We start from the raw sequence: 18,732 nt of genomic DNA on the forward strand, positions 1-18,732 counted from the left end.
TCAACAAAATCATTAATTATGTTATTATCATTAAGATGTTCATTTTTTGTGCACTATCTACAGTAATGATTCAAAGTATTAGTATACAAAATGTAGTAGAATTTAAAGTGTACAAAAATTGAATGTGTTATTTTCATTAGGAAAGTATATGTAAAATGTAAAATAAAAATTATTTTAATATATGTTTTAAAAGTTATTTCATGTATAAAATATTATAAAATATAAATTATATATATATAATTTATATATAATATAAAATGGAAAAATAAAATATAATTAATGAATATCAATATTTTAAGTCATATTATTTAAATAAAACTGGCATTTAAAAATGTTTTTCTTTTTGTCTGATGTATTACATGTAGTGAAGTACACAGACTTAAGTATATAGTTAGAAGAACTTTTACATTTGTGAACACCCATGTAATCACCACCCAGATCAAGACACTGAATATTTCTAACACAGCAGCAGGCTCCCTCATGCCTTCTCTTAACTGATAACTTGGCAAAAGGTAACCACCAATCTGACCTCTATATTAGTTTTTTCTGTATTTAAAAATTACTTTATTTAGATATAATTCACATACCATAAAATTCACCCATTTAAAGTGTACAATTCAATAGTTTTTAGTGTAGTCACAGAGTTGCACAACCATCACTACAATCAATCTTAGAACACTTCCATCACCCCCAAAGGAAACTGTATCTCTTAGCAGTCACTCCCAATTTCCACTCAATTCTCCCGGCTCTGGGTAATTACCAATGTTCTTTCTGTTTCTACAGATTTACCTATCCTGGACGTTCCATATGGATGGAATCATATAATATGTGGTCTTCTATGACAGTCTTATTTCCCCTTAGCATAATATTTTCAAGTTTTATCCACGTTGAAACATATGTCAGTACTTCATTTCTGTTTATGGATGAATCATATTCAATTATATGGATATACTATGTTTTATTTATTCATTCATTAGTTGATAAGCATTTAGTTTGTTTCCACTTTTTGGTTATTATGAATAATGCTGCTATGAATACTTTGCACAAGTTTTTGTGTGGACAAATGTTTCTCTTGGATATATACCTAGGAGTGGAATTACTGGGTCATATGGCAATTATATGCTGAACTGCTAGGCTGTTTAGCAAAGTGGTTGCACCACTTAAATATTTTTACTGTAAAGTCTATTTTATCTGATATTAATATAGCCACTCCAGCTTTCTTATGATTGCTTTTTGAATGATTCATGTTTTTCCATTCTTTTAATTTCAACCTCTGTGTATCTTTGAATCTAAACTGCTCCTGTAGGTAGCATATAGATGGATTTTGTTTATTAATGTATTCTGTTCAATTCATTCATACAATGTTATTATTATCGATATAGTTGAATTTATGTCTGCCATTATAATTTTTATTTTCTGTGTCTCATGTCTTTTTTGTTCATCTCTTCCTACTTTACTCTTTTTTCTTTTTTTTTCTTCTTTTTTTCTTCTCTTTTTTTTTATTTATTTTTTTTCCCTTTTTTTCTTTAATTGAATATTCCTTAGCGTAACATTTAAATTTCTTTAATGATTTTTTCCCTATATTTTTTGGAGTTATTTTCTTAGTGGTTTCTCTAGGTCTTACCATATCGTCTTAACTGACCAGAATCTTCTTTAGATTTATACCAACTTAGTTCCAGTAAGATAAAAAAAATCATCTGGTGATTCAGGAAATCTTGAGGGTGTTTTCTTACGTGTGTATATTACCTGAACTATTATTACATCTATGGCAGTGCCTAAAATGTAATACTTTGCTATTTAGAGCTAGAGGCAGTCTATCGAGTCAAGCTGCAGTCTACTTAACAGGGATAGGTGGCACTCCTCCCTGTATATAAAGAAACCTGTTTGTAGAAAAACAAGTGATGACAGCATGCAAGATGACTGAATCACTAAGACAAGGAATGAAGTTGTGTCTGACCTCTCATTAGTTTGGGATCTGCCCACAATCTTATATTTCAGTTGGCTTCATTAACTCATTCAATATATTTTTCAGGTGGCTCTTACATATTTTGCTGGATGCTTCCAGAATACATAAAAAAGAGAGGAGTCCAACTCTCTAAGAGTTTTCAGGGACATACCAATCAAGGTTGTCCTGATTTACACTCTTGCCTTGTACTAACTTAGTCATAAAACCTTAACTCCGATGAGTCTATGTTTTCACTACGCCTGAGTGCCAATGGAGAAATTACACATATTTGAAACGGGATAAAGATTTGTTGCTTGTTTGGTATCATTAAGAGAGATGTGACTCTTTGAAGAACTGAGATGTTGGACTTCACTGGCTGAACAGTGGTTAAGAATTCACCTGCCAACGCTGGGGGCACTGGTTCGATCTCTGGTCCGGGAAGATCCCACGTGCCACGGAGCAACTAATCCCATGTGCTACAACTACTGAGCCTGCGCTCTAGAGCCTGTAAGCCACAACTACTGAAGCCCGCGTGCCTAGAGCCCGTGCTCCGCAACAAGAGAAGCCACTGCAATGAGAAGCTTGCGCACCACAATGAAGAGTAGTCCCCACTCGCCACAACTAGAGAAAGCCAGCAGGCAGCAACAAAGACCCAGTGCAGCCAAAAATAAAATTAATTAATTAATTTAATTAAAAAAAAAAAAAGAATTGAGATGTTTGTATTTTAAAACCCGATTTGGTTCCTGTTCAGTTTCCTGTTCTGGCTCCCTGTAGACCCCAGTGTCTTCTTGTGATATGGCTCAGTCCCCAGGTTGAGGCCACTGTTCTCTTCCTTCCCCACATCAAAGTTTAGCTGCATCCCTGGGTGGTAGGACTTTAGATGGCTTTTATCTTTGTGCTTTTCTGTACCTGATTTTATTTTCTGCAGTAAGTATGCATTATTGACACAACCAGCAAAAAAAGTTAGAACTATTTTTATTGTAAAATTAAACAAATCTTGATTGCTTCTTGTTCAGTTTCTTTAGGTCTCAGTTGGAGATGGACTAGTGCAGCTTAAATATTAACCCGAGTAAAGCTTATTCTTCGTCCTTCTCCAGGAAGCATTTTCTTACTTCAGTCAGCATTAACTCCAGCCACCCAGCCTGCTATGCTGAAGATCCTGGATACATCCTGAACAACCACATCCAAACACTCTCTAATTCTGTTAATTGTCTGTTTAAATCTCTGTCAAATATGCCCACCCTACTTGCTACTGCCCTAGTTTAGGCACTTATCATCTCTCATCCATAGTACTGTAATGCCCTTCTAACTGGTCTCTCCACCTTCAGTTTCATTTCCTCTAGTACAGTCTCCTAAATCATGACTCTTCCCTACTTAACATCCTTTACTGGCTCCCCACTGTCTATGGGAGTCTAAGTCAGAATGTCTCAGCATGGTCTACATATTTCTTTTTTTTTTAAAGTTTTATTTTATATTGGAGTATAGTTGATTAACAATGTTGTGTTGGTTTCAGGTGTACAACAAGGTGATTCAGTTATCCCTATACATGTATCTATTCTTTTTCAAATTATTTTCCCATTTCTTAAGCCCTGACACCAACTTTATCTCTTGCCACTTCTTGGTAAGTAACCTACACTTCAACAATACTCAACTACTTTCCAGTCTGTTGCATAGTTCTGTCTCTAGTTCTGGCTCCCTCTTTTCTTGTTAGCCTTTGACTTTGTTTTTCTTTTGCTTAGAATGTCCCTCCTCCCTTGCCTGCCAATTAAATTTCTCTTTCTTCCTACTGGTTCAGAAAGCTAGAGTCAGGTAGACTTCCTCCATTCAACCTTCCCTCTCCTAGAGTAGCAGGCTGTGATAATCATTCTATCTGCTCCTACTGAATCCAGAAGATAACAACATCAAAAATAATGATAAACCTCAGTGTAGAAAAGTGTAAAATAACTGTTGATATTTATTGACTACTTCTATATGCCAGCGTCTGTACTTGGAGCTCTGTAGGCATTGACTCATTTCATCCTTACAGTGACCCTGTAAGGTAGGCACTTAAAAAAATTTTTTTTTAATTTTAATTTTTTTATGTCTTTACTGGAGTATAATTGCTTTACAATGGTGTGTTAGTTTCTGCTGTATAACAAAGTGAATCAGCTATATGTATACATATATCCCCATAGCCCCTCCCTCTTGCATCTCCCCCCCACCCTCCCTATCCCACCCCTCTAGGTAGTCACAAAGCACTGAGCTGATCTCCCTGTGCTATGTGGCTGCTTCCCACTAGCTATCTATTTTACATTTGGTAGTGTATATATGCCCATGCCATTCCCTCACTTTGTCCCAGCTTCCTTTCCCCACCTCCCCAACCCCTGCCACCAAGGTAGGCACTTTTATTATCCCTTCTTATTATAATACTTGTCCTACTTGTCTTGAAATGGCTAACTTATTGTCAATCTCCCCAATAGACAGTTGTTTTTATTCATCTTTAGATTCCTAGCAACTAATACAAGTTCCGTACGTGTGGTTTTTGGAATGTGATAAAGCCAACATTCATATTTAACCAAGCCTTGATCCCAAGGAGTGAATGATGTGAGATTTTCAGGTCAGTGGTGGGAGAGGCTTGGAGTTTGGGCAGAGGCATTCAGGGTCCCTCCAGTAATATTAAATGATCTTTCCCCTTGAACTAAATGGCATCCTCCTACTTGCTTAAGAAAACCACCTGGGAGTCACCTTGTTTACCACCTTTCTTCACACCTGCACCTCAGGAAAATATCCTGAGATCCTTCAACTTCTGTTTCTATAGCAACCGCCCTAATCCAGGTCACCATCATATATTGCATGGACTTGTCCAATAGCTCTCTATCATCCTCTGGCTTCTCCCTGTTCCATTTCTAACCCCCTGCAAGTCATTCTCTACAAAATAGGTTGACTTATAAAACAAGACAAGACATAACTTAACAAACAAAAAATCCAAACAACAGGATTAGCCTTCTGCTTAACTTGCCAACCTCAGTCTCATACCCTCCACACAAGGTGTTTCAGCCCTCCTGGCCTTCTGTTCCTCAAACAAGCCAACGTTGTTCAGCATTAGCACTTCCGCACCCATGTCCTCGGTCTAGAATGCTCTTCTTCCCCATAATTGGCATAGCTGGCTCCTCCTCATTTAAGGCTTAGTTCAGATCATCTCCTCAAAAAGTCCTTTCTTGACCACTCTTTTGTTTTCTTCTTAACACATCACTACCTGCTATTATTTTATTTACTTTTTAAAAAAAGTTATCTTTTCCACTAGAAATATAAGCATCTAAGTGTTGGGCTTCTGTTATATTCACTCCTGTATCCCTAGCACCAAGAACAAAACACAATATTTTTTGAATGAATAAACGAAACAAGGGGAAAAAATGAGCCTTTTTAGTATGTGTATATAGTGGTGAGCAGTCTTAAAGAAAGGAGTCCCTGTGTTCCTACTACTCTTAAACTGGTAGGAGGGGAGAGGTGATGTATCAGATCCTATTGTCATCCAGGTGGCAGAATTAGCAATCACAACTGTAGAAGAGGTAAACTGGGTGTGCCTGCCAATGACTGCCAGTCCTGAATTGACTGAAGGCTGAAGCCAGGTTCTGCTTCGAGGTGAACAATGCTGGGTGCTCTGGGCGGCCAGGGGAACTTATACAAATCTCTTTGTTAAAAGGTCCACCGAGAGTAGTCAGTTTAGGTAACCTCGATCCATTTGTTCAGGGCAGCCTGACCGGGTCATGGGTGGCCATCTCAACCTGATACTGTAGGGTTGGATTGACTGGACAGGCTAGGTTAGCTCGTACTGGTTTGCAAGCTGAGAGTGTGGCCCTTCAGTCCCTGTTGCCCACATCGTTCCCTTTTCACCTACCTTTGCCTACGTATTGGCCTTCATAAAAATCTAAGCGATCTAAACAGATACAATCTAATTGTATCTAATGTCCTAATCTCTCTGCATCATTATTTTCTCTTTAATTGTGAAGTCCCCTTTTAAATTACTTCATTGCCCCGGTATTTCACTTACCTTACTGTCTCTTTATCTAGTTCGCTGAAGGACACAGTTGAGAACAATTTTCAAAGCATTAAAGCATCCCATGACAAACGCTTCTGGCTAGCGCTTCTAGTTGTCCTAGGGGGTCAGTTCAAACTGCAATAATCCACAGTTCTATAGGCGCATTCTGCGAGTCTCTGGAAGAGGCACTAGACTCGTCAGTTCTGCGCTACCATGCAGGGCTCCTTTTCGGACAGGCAGCAAGTTGCCTCGGTCCCATTTCTGCAGAACATTGAATCGCTGGGGTAGAAATGGAAAGCAAGCTACTGTCGCGGGAATCAAGGTCTACTCGCGCAAAGCTTCCCGCTTAGTGGGCCAAGGCCAGCGTGGGTCTCTAGCCTGGGAACCCCGCGCACTCGGGGAGGGGCGGGGCGGCCGTGGGCGGTGGGCGGAGCCTGACGGCGGGCGGGAGCACCAATGAAAGCCTCAGCCGGCGCTGGCCGTGCGCATGACGCTGCGTAGCGGGCTGCGAGGCTGGGGGCGGAGGGGCTGGGGAGTCGGGCGCGTTACATTCGTTTGCTGTTGTGTTGGGCTGGTGGCGTTGGCGGCCTGGGGCAGCCGGGAAGCGAGCGGCTAGGAGCCGACCTTCTTGCCAGCCGCGCTGTGACGGCTTCTCGGCTTTGCCCTCCTTGCTGAGGTCCCCGCTGCCAGGCTCCGGCCCCAGGTAATGCCCATGCTCCCCAGTCCCCTCCTCACTTCCTGCCAGGGTCCACCCGCCTCTGCCGGAGAAGAAGGGGAGAGAAGTGGCGGCTGCAACTCTGGCCCGGGGGCCTGGCCTTGTCCTGGGCTGAGGGGAGGGGGAGGCTCCGCGAGTCCTGGGCAGTTTGGGGGATGGGGCGGGCGGGAAAGTTACCTTCGGGCGCCGGTATGGCTGGCAGCCTTTTAAACCTTGGAGGTTTGTTTGGTGTCCCCCCCAAATCCTGTGACATCTCTCAAGCCAGTAGTAAAGAAAGTTATGAATTAGAATACATTTTATTCCTTAAAAAGCGAAACCAAAAACGCACTCAGAGTGTCAGCTTCTGACTGATTTTAGGGGAAAAAAGTGTGAAGGGATAGGTGGTACTTCAAGACATCGAAATCTGGATACCAAAACCTTTAATCAACTCATTTTATTTTGAAATATTAGGATGTGATTAAGTTTCTGTCATTCTTAAATGTTAATAGCCATGCAGTTTAAATGATATGTATGTTTAGAAGTTATTTGTAAGCGAGAAACACCTATAAGCTCTCAGGTGGGTGCTGTTTAAACATTTTTTTCCAGAGTCCCTTGAATTCGAGTAGAATTCAACTCGAAGCATTCTTTTTTTTTTCCCCTTGCTTTAAGTTGGGCGGTATTGATGTTAGGGAAGTTGTGTGTTGTTTAGGCATGAGGATGGATTTTGGAAGGAGCTCTGATGCATTCAAGACTATTCCTTTAAAAATGCACGTGTCTCATTGCATCATGTGCTGCGAACTCTCAAGATTTCACATTCTTAGGATAAAGATCAAAACACTGTTGCCACTCTTATCTCCAGTTCAGTTTGAGCTCTCTGGGCTCCAGCCACACCGGTTTTATTTTTGTTCTTCTAAGAAAGCCTCTTTCTCTTTACTATCTCCTGGTCTTTAGGGGTTTCCTTCACCTCTAATTGGCTCATTTCCTCTAATATCAGCCCTAATATCACTTTTTCAGGAAACCCATCCTGTGGGGAGTTAAACCCTCCTAGCGCTCTATTTTTCTTAGCTGCAGTTAATCATCAATTGTAATGAGCTGCGTTAGTTACTTAGATGCTTTGTTTCTTCTACTAGCATGTAAATTTCATGAAGGCTGGGCTAGTCCATCTTATTTAGGTCTTAGTTCACAGTCTGGCCCAGCACCTGGCACAATGAGAGAATGAATGAGTTGGAGGACAGAGGAGGGAACTTCTTTTTTTTTTTTAATGATTGCTTTTATTTATTTTATTTTTGGCTGCACTGGGTCTTCGTTGCTGTGCGTGGGCTTTCCTTAGTTGCGTCGAGCGGGGGCTACTCTTCGTTGCGGTGTGCGGGCTTCTCATTGCGGTGGCTTCTCTTGTTGCGGAGCATGGGGTTTACGCACGCGGGCTTCAGTAGTTGTGGCACGCAGGCTCAGTAGTTGTGGCGCACGGGCTTAGTTGCTCCTCGGCATGTGGGATCTTCCCGAACCAGGGATCGAACCTGTGTCTCCCGCATTGGCAGGCGGATTCTTAACCACTGCACCACCAGGGAAGTCCCAAGGAGGGAACTTTTGAATGAAAAATATTAACTAGAGATTACCTGTTTCCTTTGGGAAGGAAAAGGAAAAAGTTTTTAACAAAGGCCAGTTAACAAAATTTATTTTTGGAATTTATCACATAGGATAAATGATTATAGTGACCATACAGGTGTAAATGAGAATTTGTGTTCTTTAGTTTTGCTAATTGATAAGCCAGTTCTTTGATATGTAAATATAGGGTTGTACTAGGGCAAACCTTTATTTGGAAAGAAGAAAGGGAACCTTTATGTTTTGAATTGTATCTGTAAAGTGTTTCTCTTTACCCCTACTGAACCTGGGAGTGATGTAACAAAGTCTTCTCCTAGAGTAGGTGTTCCTGTTCAATGTTTCTTTTTTTTTAAAAAATAGATTTAAATGTGCTTTTGAAAGCTTTATTAATAAAGGAACACTGCAGGCAGGCTAAAGTGAACACTTCTTTCCAACGTGATTCATTTTAGTGGTTCAATCCAATTCTTTTTGTTTCGCTTTCTTAAGGCAAGTTAGATACTACCACACTGAACGTTCCAAAACCAGTGAACTGGTTGGATTCTTAAGAAATAATTGTTCAGTGTGTTGTATTTTTAAAATAGCTAGTCAACTTTATGCCACTTTGGGTGTAAATGTTTCTGCTGCCACTTACTGTCATATGACTGAGTTTAGTAGTGTTTCCGAATCTTTTGCACCTTTTAAAATGGAAATTTTAAGTGAGGTATGTGATGCACTGACCCTGGCACCCAGCACTTTAAATGTTACTGACATGATAAACATGAGTGCCTATTTCCTTTATTGCTGCACCTCTTGTGAGACTAGTCTTATGATCATGATTTTCACTTCCTCAACTCATTTTACAACCCAGTTCAATGTTTCTTTCTCTCTCTTCCTGAAACTTCCTTCTTCCTGAAACTAATTATGCATGTAAATTGTAGCTACTAATGTCCCCAGATTGTGAAATATTCAGTGCCCCATGCTCTTTTTTTTTTCTTCCTGTTTTTTTTTGGTCCTACCTGAATTTTCCATGGTATTGACCGTAGGTTACCTCTTGTATCTTCTAACTTGATTTGGAACATTGCTTGCTCCTGGTTCTCCTCTAATCTTTCCTAGGCCTTGTTTTTTTTCTTTACAGTTCTTTAATTGCCTTGTAATATTGGAAAATGTTAACCACTTCTAAAATGAGATAATAGTGGGAATTCCCTGGCGGTTCAGTGGTTAGGACTCTTTCACTGCTGTGGCCTGGGTTCAATCCCTGGTCAGGGAACTAAGATCCCTCAAGCCATGTGGCGTGGCCAAAAGAAAAAAGGGTTAATAGTATCTGCCACATAGATTGTTGTGAGGATTAAATGAGCCAAAGTAAGTACTAGGCAAATGTTAGCTTTGTTATTTCCTAAGTAATCTCTTTTCTTGACTTATGGCCTCTCCCTGAGACTTCCTTCCTGTGCTTGGCCTTAGCTGCTGCCTATACACCAATGAATCCCACATCTCTCTCTTTAGTCCAGATTTGTATATTCATTTGCCTGTTGGCGATAATCACTTGGCTGACTCACCGGTATATCATATTGAACTTATCTACTCATTTCTCTTCTCCTGTAGTTACTTAGCTTAATGGCACACCCGTAGGCTTAGTTGGGAAACTCGCTTGGGATCTGTATTTCCAACTGCCTTCTGGGTGTAGGCACCTGGATATCTCATAGATGCCTCAGCTTAATGTTTGTAAATTTATCCGATCTCTCTTATCTCTTTTTCATGAAATCATTTGTCCATTTAAGAAATACATGTCATTTGAGCCTTACTTTAGGCCCTTATCATTTGTGAGAGCTCATTGTTCTCCCTGTTATCCAGAAGGGCAAAATTTCCCCCTTTACCCCTCTTGAGTTCTCTTTTTTCCCCCCCAGTATTTGCTTTTTTATTCTGATAAAATATACATATCATAAAATTCACCTTTTTAAAAACAATTTTATTTTGTACTGGAGTATAGTTGATTTAACCCCTCTTGAATTCTTGACACAAGGTAGATTAACAGGAGAAAAAAGAATCTTTGATTCGTGTGCATGGAGGTCTCAGAAACAAGACCTAAGAAGTGGCCAAAGTAGGCAGCTTTTATATGTTTTAGACCAACAATAAGTTAGAGGGGAATTGACAAGACAAAGAAGCTTAGGTTTGGGTGCTTAATTAGTAAGGAACTTAAGCAAAGTTTGGGCTTGGTTAGTAAATTAGCAAAGAAGTGGCAGGTGTTTCCTTATACAGGTCTCTGGGCCCTGAACTCCCCATCTCTGGTGATAAGGATGTCTTTCTACCTTCCATTACAGGGAGGGCACCTTTTACGTGGGAGATTTATTTCCTGTTTTCAGGGAGACAGAGAGGAGGGTCATAGTCTCCCCCTTGCAACCGCTGTTTCTTCAAAATAGTATGCCACTGAGGCATATTTTGGGGCAGCCCGCCCTGGGCCCCAGCACTGCCAATAGCACATCCTCCACATTGCTGCCTGAGTTCTTACTAAAAGACAAATATCAAGTCAGACAGATATAAGTCACCCTCTGTTTAAAAGCCTCTATCAACTCCTTGTTTTGTGTGTTAAGTTCCAAACTCCTTAGAATTGCCCCTAAGGACCCTTGACCTTTTGTCCTTGCCCTTCCATTTACCCTGTGCTCCAGCCTTTTCCTTCTCTTCCTTTAAGATTTAACCTAGATTTTACCTACTTCTCGAAACCTTTCGTAATTGCCCCTAAGCTCTATTGGGCATCAGGCCTGTATTCCCTTCATGTACATATATCTAAATTACTGTTCTGTAATACTCCTATAATTATGTTTTTATATCTTTCTCTCAGTAGTTTTTCATTCCTTGAGGGCTCAGACTGTTTAATCATCTTTGTATCCCAGGGCCTGGCATGTAGTAGACGTCAATAAAATGTTTGAAATAATGGATCTGTCACCAAGGTCTGTACATGTTCATGTTTTCAGAGTGCTCTTCATCTGGTTCTGTTTTGATGCCTGGCAAACTTCTATGTCTTATCTGAACTCTGGCTCTAATGTCACCTCCATGAGGACTTATGCAACTTCTCTAAGTGGTTGGTTATGCCTTTTCTTGACACCGTGTGTGCGTAAGTGTGTGAGAACAGTTAATGGGGTAGACCTCTGTATTATTTACAATACATCTAACATCATTGTAGAAAGAGGTGCTTAAAATACATGGATTTTCAGATAATTGACACGTACCTTTTAAGTGTCAAAAGTTAAAAAAATTGTTTTTCAAGGCAAATTAAAATTTTTGTCTTTGCCTTCTATGTTTAAAGTACCATAGCCTTTTATAAGATGTGCCAGGGTCATTAAAGCATGAACTTCAGGGGAGTTCCATGGTAGTCTAGTGGTTAGGATTCCAGGCTTTCACTGCTTGGCCCAGGTTCAATCCCTGGTAGGGGAACTAATATCCTGCAAGCCGCGTGGCACGGCCCAAAAAACCAAAAACCGAAAAACAAAAAGCAGCATGAATTCAGCAGGTTTGCTTTTTTTTTTTTTTTTTTCTTTTTGGCTGCGTCGGGTCTTAGTTGCAGCATGGGGGCTCTTTCATTGCCGTGCTCCGGCTTATCTCTAGTTGTGGCCCACGGGCTCCAGAGCGCATGGGCTCTGTAGTTGTGGTGGCGTGGGTTTAGTTGCTGCGTAGCATGTGGGATCTTAGTTCCCCAACCATGGATCGAACCCATGTCCCTTGCATTGGGGGGCAGATTCTTAACCACTGGACCACCAAGGAAGTCCCTGCAGGTCTGCTTTGATACAATAATGTGTTGGGGGACTCATAAGAAACATAAGCCCTTTAACCCTACGTGAAAAGACCTATGGTTGCTTTCTCTTTTTTAAAGTTGATTCCTACTTTTAAAGTTTTCTTTCTTTACAGTTGTCTATAATTATGCTTCTGGTTGTCACTACTTTTTTCTGTGTGAATTGGGGACAGGATTACCTACCTCACAGGGTTATTGTTAAGTTTAAAGGAGGTAATGTATACAAAGATCTTATCAGAAATTGTAGCCAGTGGTAAGTACACATTAAAAGGAACTTACCAGCAATTCTAATAATGTTTGTTCTAATTATTTGAATTGTTTCAGGAGAAAAATCTCTCAAGTTTGAGAGATTTAACAGGGAAGGTAAGATGTTAACTTACCTTCAGGGCAATTCTAATAATGTTTGTTCTAATTATTTGAATTGTTTCAGGAGAAAAATCTCTCAAGTTTGAGAGATTTAACAGGGAAGTAAAAGTCATGGCATTTGTTAGCAAACTGTTTCTCAAAGTCTGTTAGACAGCCTGAGTTTATAATTGGGTCCAGAATGGCAGATGCTGATGAAAAGTCTTAAGCTCTAGAATGGATCATTTTTATGTACGTCCATACAACTTAAACCCCAAACTGGGGTCTATGTTTATCTTTTAGTGTTAACAGGTAAAGTTAGAAATGAACATGAGTTCCAATTCTCATACTATCCTCTTGATGATTGTTGCATGAACATGTGAAGGGAAGTTGTTTTATTTCCTTACTGTGTATGAAAATGCTTGATAACTATTCATTCATTCATGTATTAAGTACAGACTGTTCCAGGCAAAGTTCTAGATAGTTGGATAAAATGGTGAACAAGTCAAAATTATGCTTTTCATGGGGATTAGTCTTGTGGGGTAGACAATTACAACTATAATGTATTGGGAAATAAGTGCACTGAAGAAAAATAAAGCAGGGTAAGGGATAAGACTAACAGGGTGTGAGAGTGTTTATTTTAGTTGGGGTAGATAGGGGAATCCCTGGGGAGGGGACATTTGAGATCTTGAATGAAGTGAGGGGGAAATCCTTGAGGGAGGGTGTCTGGGGGAGATAATCCAGATAGAGGAAATAGCGGACACCTTTAAGTGGGAGTGAACTTGGCTTGACCAAGAAACAGCAGAAGGCCAAAGTAATGAGAATGAGCAATGAGAATTGTAGTCGGAAGTGGAGGGTCGGGAGGTGGATGGCAGATCATGGAGGAGTTACTAGACAATGGTGAGGGCTTGGAACAGAATTCAGTGCCTGAAGGATTTTGAGCCAGGGGAATGACCTGCTCAGATTTACCTTTTAAAAGGGTACTCTGGGGCTTCTCTGGTGGCGCAGTGGTTGAGAGTCCGCCTGCCGATGCAGGGGACGCGGGTTCGTGACCCGGTCCGGGGGATGCCACATGCCGCGGAGTGGCTGGGCCCGTGAGCCATGGCCGCTGAGCCTGCGCGTCCGGAGCCTGTGCTCCGCATCGGGAGAGACCACAACAGTGAGAGGCCCGCGTACCGCAAAAAAAAAAAAAAAAAAAAAGGGTACTCTGGGCCCTGTGTGACCAGAAGGGAGAAGATGAGGCGAGACCAGTTAGGCTACTACAGTGAGAGGTGGCGGTGGCTTAGACTGTGGTGAAGGTGATGGATGTGGTGAAAAGTTTAGAATGTGATATATATTTTGAAGACAGAGTAAAATGGACTTGCTGTTGGATTGATTAAGGGAAAGTAAAGAATCAAGGATAACTTTGGGTTTTTTGTTTTTAATCTGGGCAAAGACTGACTGCTAGTTCCATTAACGGAATTAGGAAAGACAGAAGAATGGAATTGGAGGGAACATCAGTAGTTCAGTTTTGGTCATGTTAAAGTTTGAGATGCCTGTAAGACATCTACTTACATAAAGGTGTCCGGTGGGCCTTTGGATAGGAGTGTGGAGCTCAGGGAAGTCTGGACCTGCTGAGGAAAGGAGGGTATCACAGTAAGTGCACTGGTGGTGATCAGAGCGTTAGACACTAGAAATGAAAATTATGGACATGGTGCAGTTGTTGGTAACAGTAAGTTCTTGGGGAAGATGTGACTGGGACATAAGAACAGCTTTTTGGAGAAAGGAAGAAGTCAAGGAGCTTGGAGGCCAGGAGCTTGGATCTAGTACATAAATGTTGAAGTGAAAGAAGTGTGGAAGAATTGGTGGAAGGGAGAAAGGGGGAGTGAGTGAGGTGTTCACATCCTCAGTAAAGGAGGGGAGTGATCAGGAAGACAGAACATACAACAAAGAGAAGTATCAGGTGTAATAATCTGGCTGAGGTATTTAAGGAAGGGAACGAGGAACGGCGACCTGGAAGTAAGAGGAAACGAGGAGGATAACTTCCCCTCCTGTGTTAATAGGAGGGCAAGAAAAAACTATGGTACACCTCACATATAAGGGCAGTGATCCATGTCAGCACCTAGAAACCACTTAGAATTAATTACAGTTTGAATTTTTGACTTTGCAACAGCTAAAGTAGTCTGGCTAGCTAGTGTCTAGATTGGTAAGGGGGTGGATTCATAGTCCTGAATGAGTGGTCAGAACGTTCAGCTCTCCTTCATCTCACCTGGATGATTGCAGGAGTCTGCTAGGAGGATGATTGCCAGGGTGTCCCTTTCTTACGCTCTTGCCCTCCTTGTGGTCTGCTCTCCACACAGAGGCCAAAGTGATCCATTTGTGTAGAGAAGGAACAGTTGAACTGAGCATTACTGTAATTTCCCTCCATTTTCTGCCACAACAGCCATGTACTGTTACTGACATGCATGGCAGGAGGAGCTCAATTCAGACATCATCTCATAATCTTATGATTTACATGATATGAGGATTTGGTTAAAATTGAGGTGAGGCATAAGTAATAGTTATCCTTCCTAACATCTGTATGTGTGACAATAACAAAATTTGTTAAGCTTTCTTGGAAGCCACGTGGTGTTTGAGCTGCATTTGAGAAAGTGTATAATTATGGAACTTTATTTACCCTCATCTAGCACATATTAAGAGCAAACACAAGTAGAATTTGAGGGATGATATGACTTTGTGTCATTTAGCGTACAGGGCATAGAAATGTAGGGATCAGGTTCACTTAATTTTTTAAGCTAGGTTGTTAATAGAATATTGGCACTCTAGTGTGTATTATCTTTGTGTGTGTGTGTGTGCAGTAGTATTTTAAACTTTCTAGATGAAGAAACATTGAGAGGTTGGAGGATTTACCTGAGGATGCAATATGATGGAGCAGAGATGTTAACTTACCTCTTGGTGTTGTGATACCAAATCTTGTGCTTTCCCCACTGTGTTATGGTTCTCTCTTCCTGCTAACGGAGGAAATTGAGGCCAAATACCATAGACTATGACATAAAGCTTTTTATGAAGAGTTAGTGTTTTCTTCTTTGGCTCACTTCTAAAATGTTGATGGATCTATGGCAGTGTAATTGTGCAAGCTCAGGACCTGTGCTTTAGCTTTTTTTTTTTTTTTTTTTGAGGTACGCGGGCCTCTCACTGTCGTGGCCTCTCCCGTTGCGGAGCACAGGCTCCGGACGCGCAGGCTCAGCGGCCATGGCTCACGGGCCCAGCCGCTCCGCGGCACGTGGGATCTTCCCGAACCCGTGTCGCCTGCATCGGCAGGCGGACTCTCAACCACTGCGCCACCAGGGAAGCCCTTTTTTCACCTTCTAATCAGCAAGAGAGAACTGATTTCTCACTGAGTTGATACAGTCTCAGCCAAAAGCAAAGTAACATTATTTTAGTTAGCCTGTATTGCTTGCTTTATGTGATAAATGTATAATTGTTTATTTCAGTTACTGAAATATTCAAAGTAGGTTTTGCATACCCTTAGTCTAGGGGGCCCCCGCACCCCCAATTAAGAGCGATTGTTGTAGGTCTTGTTGTTGAGTAGAAGGTATAAAGCTGTTAACAGTGAAGATGATGCTCATCGGCATTCTGCCAGCACACATTTTCCTCTGAGTTTAGAGAACTTATTACTCAGAATAATTGGTTGTGGTATTAACTGGTACATCACTTTCTGTACTAATATATACCTATCATATTCCAGATACGCCCCACTAGATTTTAGAAATTCAAAGAGAAGATACCATTTAGTCCCTGTTGTTAAGAAGCTTATGCTGAGTGTAAGAGGCAGATAGTATTGCTCACTGAGTATCTTAGTGTGACAGGATGTACTGGGTGCAGTTGGACCACAGAGGATGGTGAGGTGAGAGATGGTGGTCAAAGAAACCTTAGCAGAGGAGGTGAGTCAAGGCCATCTGGTGATTACAGTGTAGGCTGTGGAATCCAGTAGTTCTGGTTTTGAATCCCTGTTCTGCAGTTGGAGAATTATAGGATTTGGAGCAAATTAAATCACCTCCCTAACCTATATTTTTCTCACTTGTAAAATGAGCTAATGCCTACCTCTGAAATTGTAAAGGTTGAATAAGAAAATTTAAAGGATTTAGCAGCACAGTGCCTGGTAGGGACAAAACAGCTGCTCATTAAGTCAAAACTGTTGTTATTACTGCTGCTGCTGGGACTGTTACTTTGAATGGTGAGTAAGATTCGCTAGAAAGGGCAGAGGAGAAACAGCTTTCTAGAGACAGGAAAGAGTGTATGGGAAGACATGGTGACCAAAGACAATATTGGGGGAATAACGTAGTAGTGCCTACTTTAAAGATTCTGTAGAGATTAAAATAATCATACACGTAAAGCACATAAGCGCTCAGAAGTAGAGTCCCTATTTTTAATTCCACACTCTTAACTCCTGTATAATTCCTTTTCGAAACATCTTTGTTCTTTTTGCATCTTTTATTTTTCTGTTTTTGTCCCTGATGTCTACTTCTTGTTGTCTTACTTGAGGGCATCCCTCAGAGTTTAGTTGTCAGTTCTCACTTCTCTAATCTTTTCTGTTGGAGAATTAGATGTTCTTCTGGCTTCCTCTGTCACTGTTACACAAATGATTTTAAAATTTACCGGTTGCCCTGACCTCTTTCCTAGGTTCCTCTTTTTAATTGGATCTTATTGGTCTCCTAAAATTTCTACTTGATATATTCATTTACTGTTCCATAATTCTGTTTCATTTGATTTCGGAAAACAATAGAAGGAAACTGATCTAGATTTGTCAGATTTTTACTTTGCCAAGCAGTGATATTTAAGAAGACAATCAAGCTCACCGTGTACTCCATTGTATACAGAAAAGGACATTTAAACATAACCATTTAAAAAGACCATAATCTTAGAATTTTAAAAGTAATGTAGTGAGTACTTCATTATGTTTTGCTTTCAGACTGCTGAAAACTTCTACAGAGTAAAACACTGCTTTGGAGTAAACCTTGTATTGTCCCGATATTGATCTGCCTAAAATTTGATTTTGATCATATTTTTCAGGACTTTAAAATGTCTCACTACTACCTAACTGAAAAAACTCCTAATTTTTAGGCCTTTACAGTTTGACCCCAGTTCTTTTTTTCAAGTCTTTTTCCCTCACCACTTTTCTGTTACCAACTTAAAAAAAAAAAAAAAAAATCCAAATAGTGGGTGGTGTTTGTAGTTTGGATCTGACCCAGGTTCAAATCTGACCCTGCCATTAGCTTTGTGGACTTGGGCAAGTTACTGTAATGAGAAGAAGCAAACAGCCCTTGGTGTCCTGGAGCTGCCCTGGTACAGTCAGCTAGGCCGTGGTGTTGCTGTGACCTAGCCTGGAACTTGAGAGCTAGTCCTTCTGGGTGTTCTGTTGAACACAGACGGTTTCACTGAACATCAGCATCACACAAAGCCATTCTTTGAATATGATGGGTCAAGACCAGCAAAAGACCATGTTATAATCATGTCTTAACACAGGTAAAGACATGCATGTTGCCCAAGTCACAAAATATCCAACATTCCCCTCTCCAGGCTACTGGGAATGATTGTTGATGCTTTACCAATTACAGCTCTAGCCTCCCTCTGGTCTGCCTCCCTACAGAGATTTGTTGGTATACCCAATCATCACATTGTCCTCGCTTTCGGCCAGCACTCAAGCCAGAGTGAACCCCTGCCTCTTTGGGCTCTCCCCCAAAATCACGTAGTCAAATCCAAATCCTAAATAAATCCTTTCCAATATTCTCTTACCAAGATGCCCCACAGTTTCCCATGATGTGCTTGTTCAAACTCAGCTTGTTCATCCATTGGTATGCTCCTGGTGTGTGGGTGGAAGGCATTGGCAGTAACTACCTGGAACCTTATTTTTCCTCATATAGGAACCAGGAGTAATAACAAGTTTTCTGCAGAGTTTTAAAGATTAGATGAGAAAACTTAAAGCACCTAGCAGAGTCCTGGTAGTTAGTAATTACTCGACGAAAGCTTGTTTCTTGTCCTCTGGTGAAGTAGTCTGATCAGTCATGGTCCCCTGAACAGGGCTTACAAGGACCTTGTTTTCATCCTTTCTCACCCATGAAGTGCTCCATTCTCGTCCTTCAAGACTCAGGTCACATACCTTCTGTTCTGTGAAACCTTTGCACCTCTTAATGATCTCTTCTGTCTCTGCACTTCAGGTATGTATTGTTTTTACTATTAACTTGACTATTGATTGTGCTCTACCTTGTGGCATCTTTGTACTTAACTTTTATTTAATTCTTAATTTTTCATGTATTTACGCCTTGTTTGTTCAACTACATTTTCTTTAAGAATGGGGGCTGTGTTTTGAAACCAGCCAATTACTTTATAAA

The 18,732-nt window shown here is 40.8% G+C and overlaps 1 protein-coding gene across 1 annotated transcript in view; it reads left to right on the forward strand.

Annotated features, from left to right (window-relative positions):
- Positions 1-6,448: 6,448 nt before the first annotated feature.
- Positions 6,449-18,732, forward strand: part of SOAT1 (sterol O-acyltransferase 1) — a 56,986-nt gene continuing 44,702 nt past the window's right edge. Inside the window, exon 1 of the mRNA XM_065880205.1 lies at positions 6,449-6,666. The gene's annotated coding sequence lies outside the window, so the exon portion shown is untranslated. The remainder of the gene's footprint in view (positions 6,667-18,732) is intronic.

Source organism: Phocoena phocoena, chromosome 1 (genome assembly GCF_963924675.1).
Source record: "Phocoena phocoena chromosome 1, mPhoPho1.1, whole genome shotgun sequence".
Lineage (NCBI taxonomy): Eukaryota > Metazoa > Chordata > Mammalia > Artiodactyla > Phocoenidae > Phocoena > Phocoena phocoena.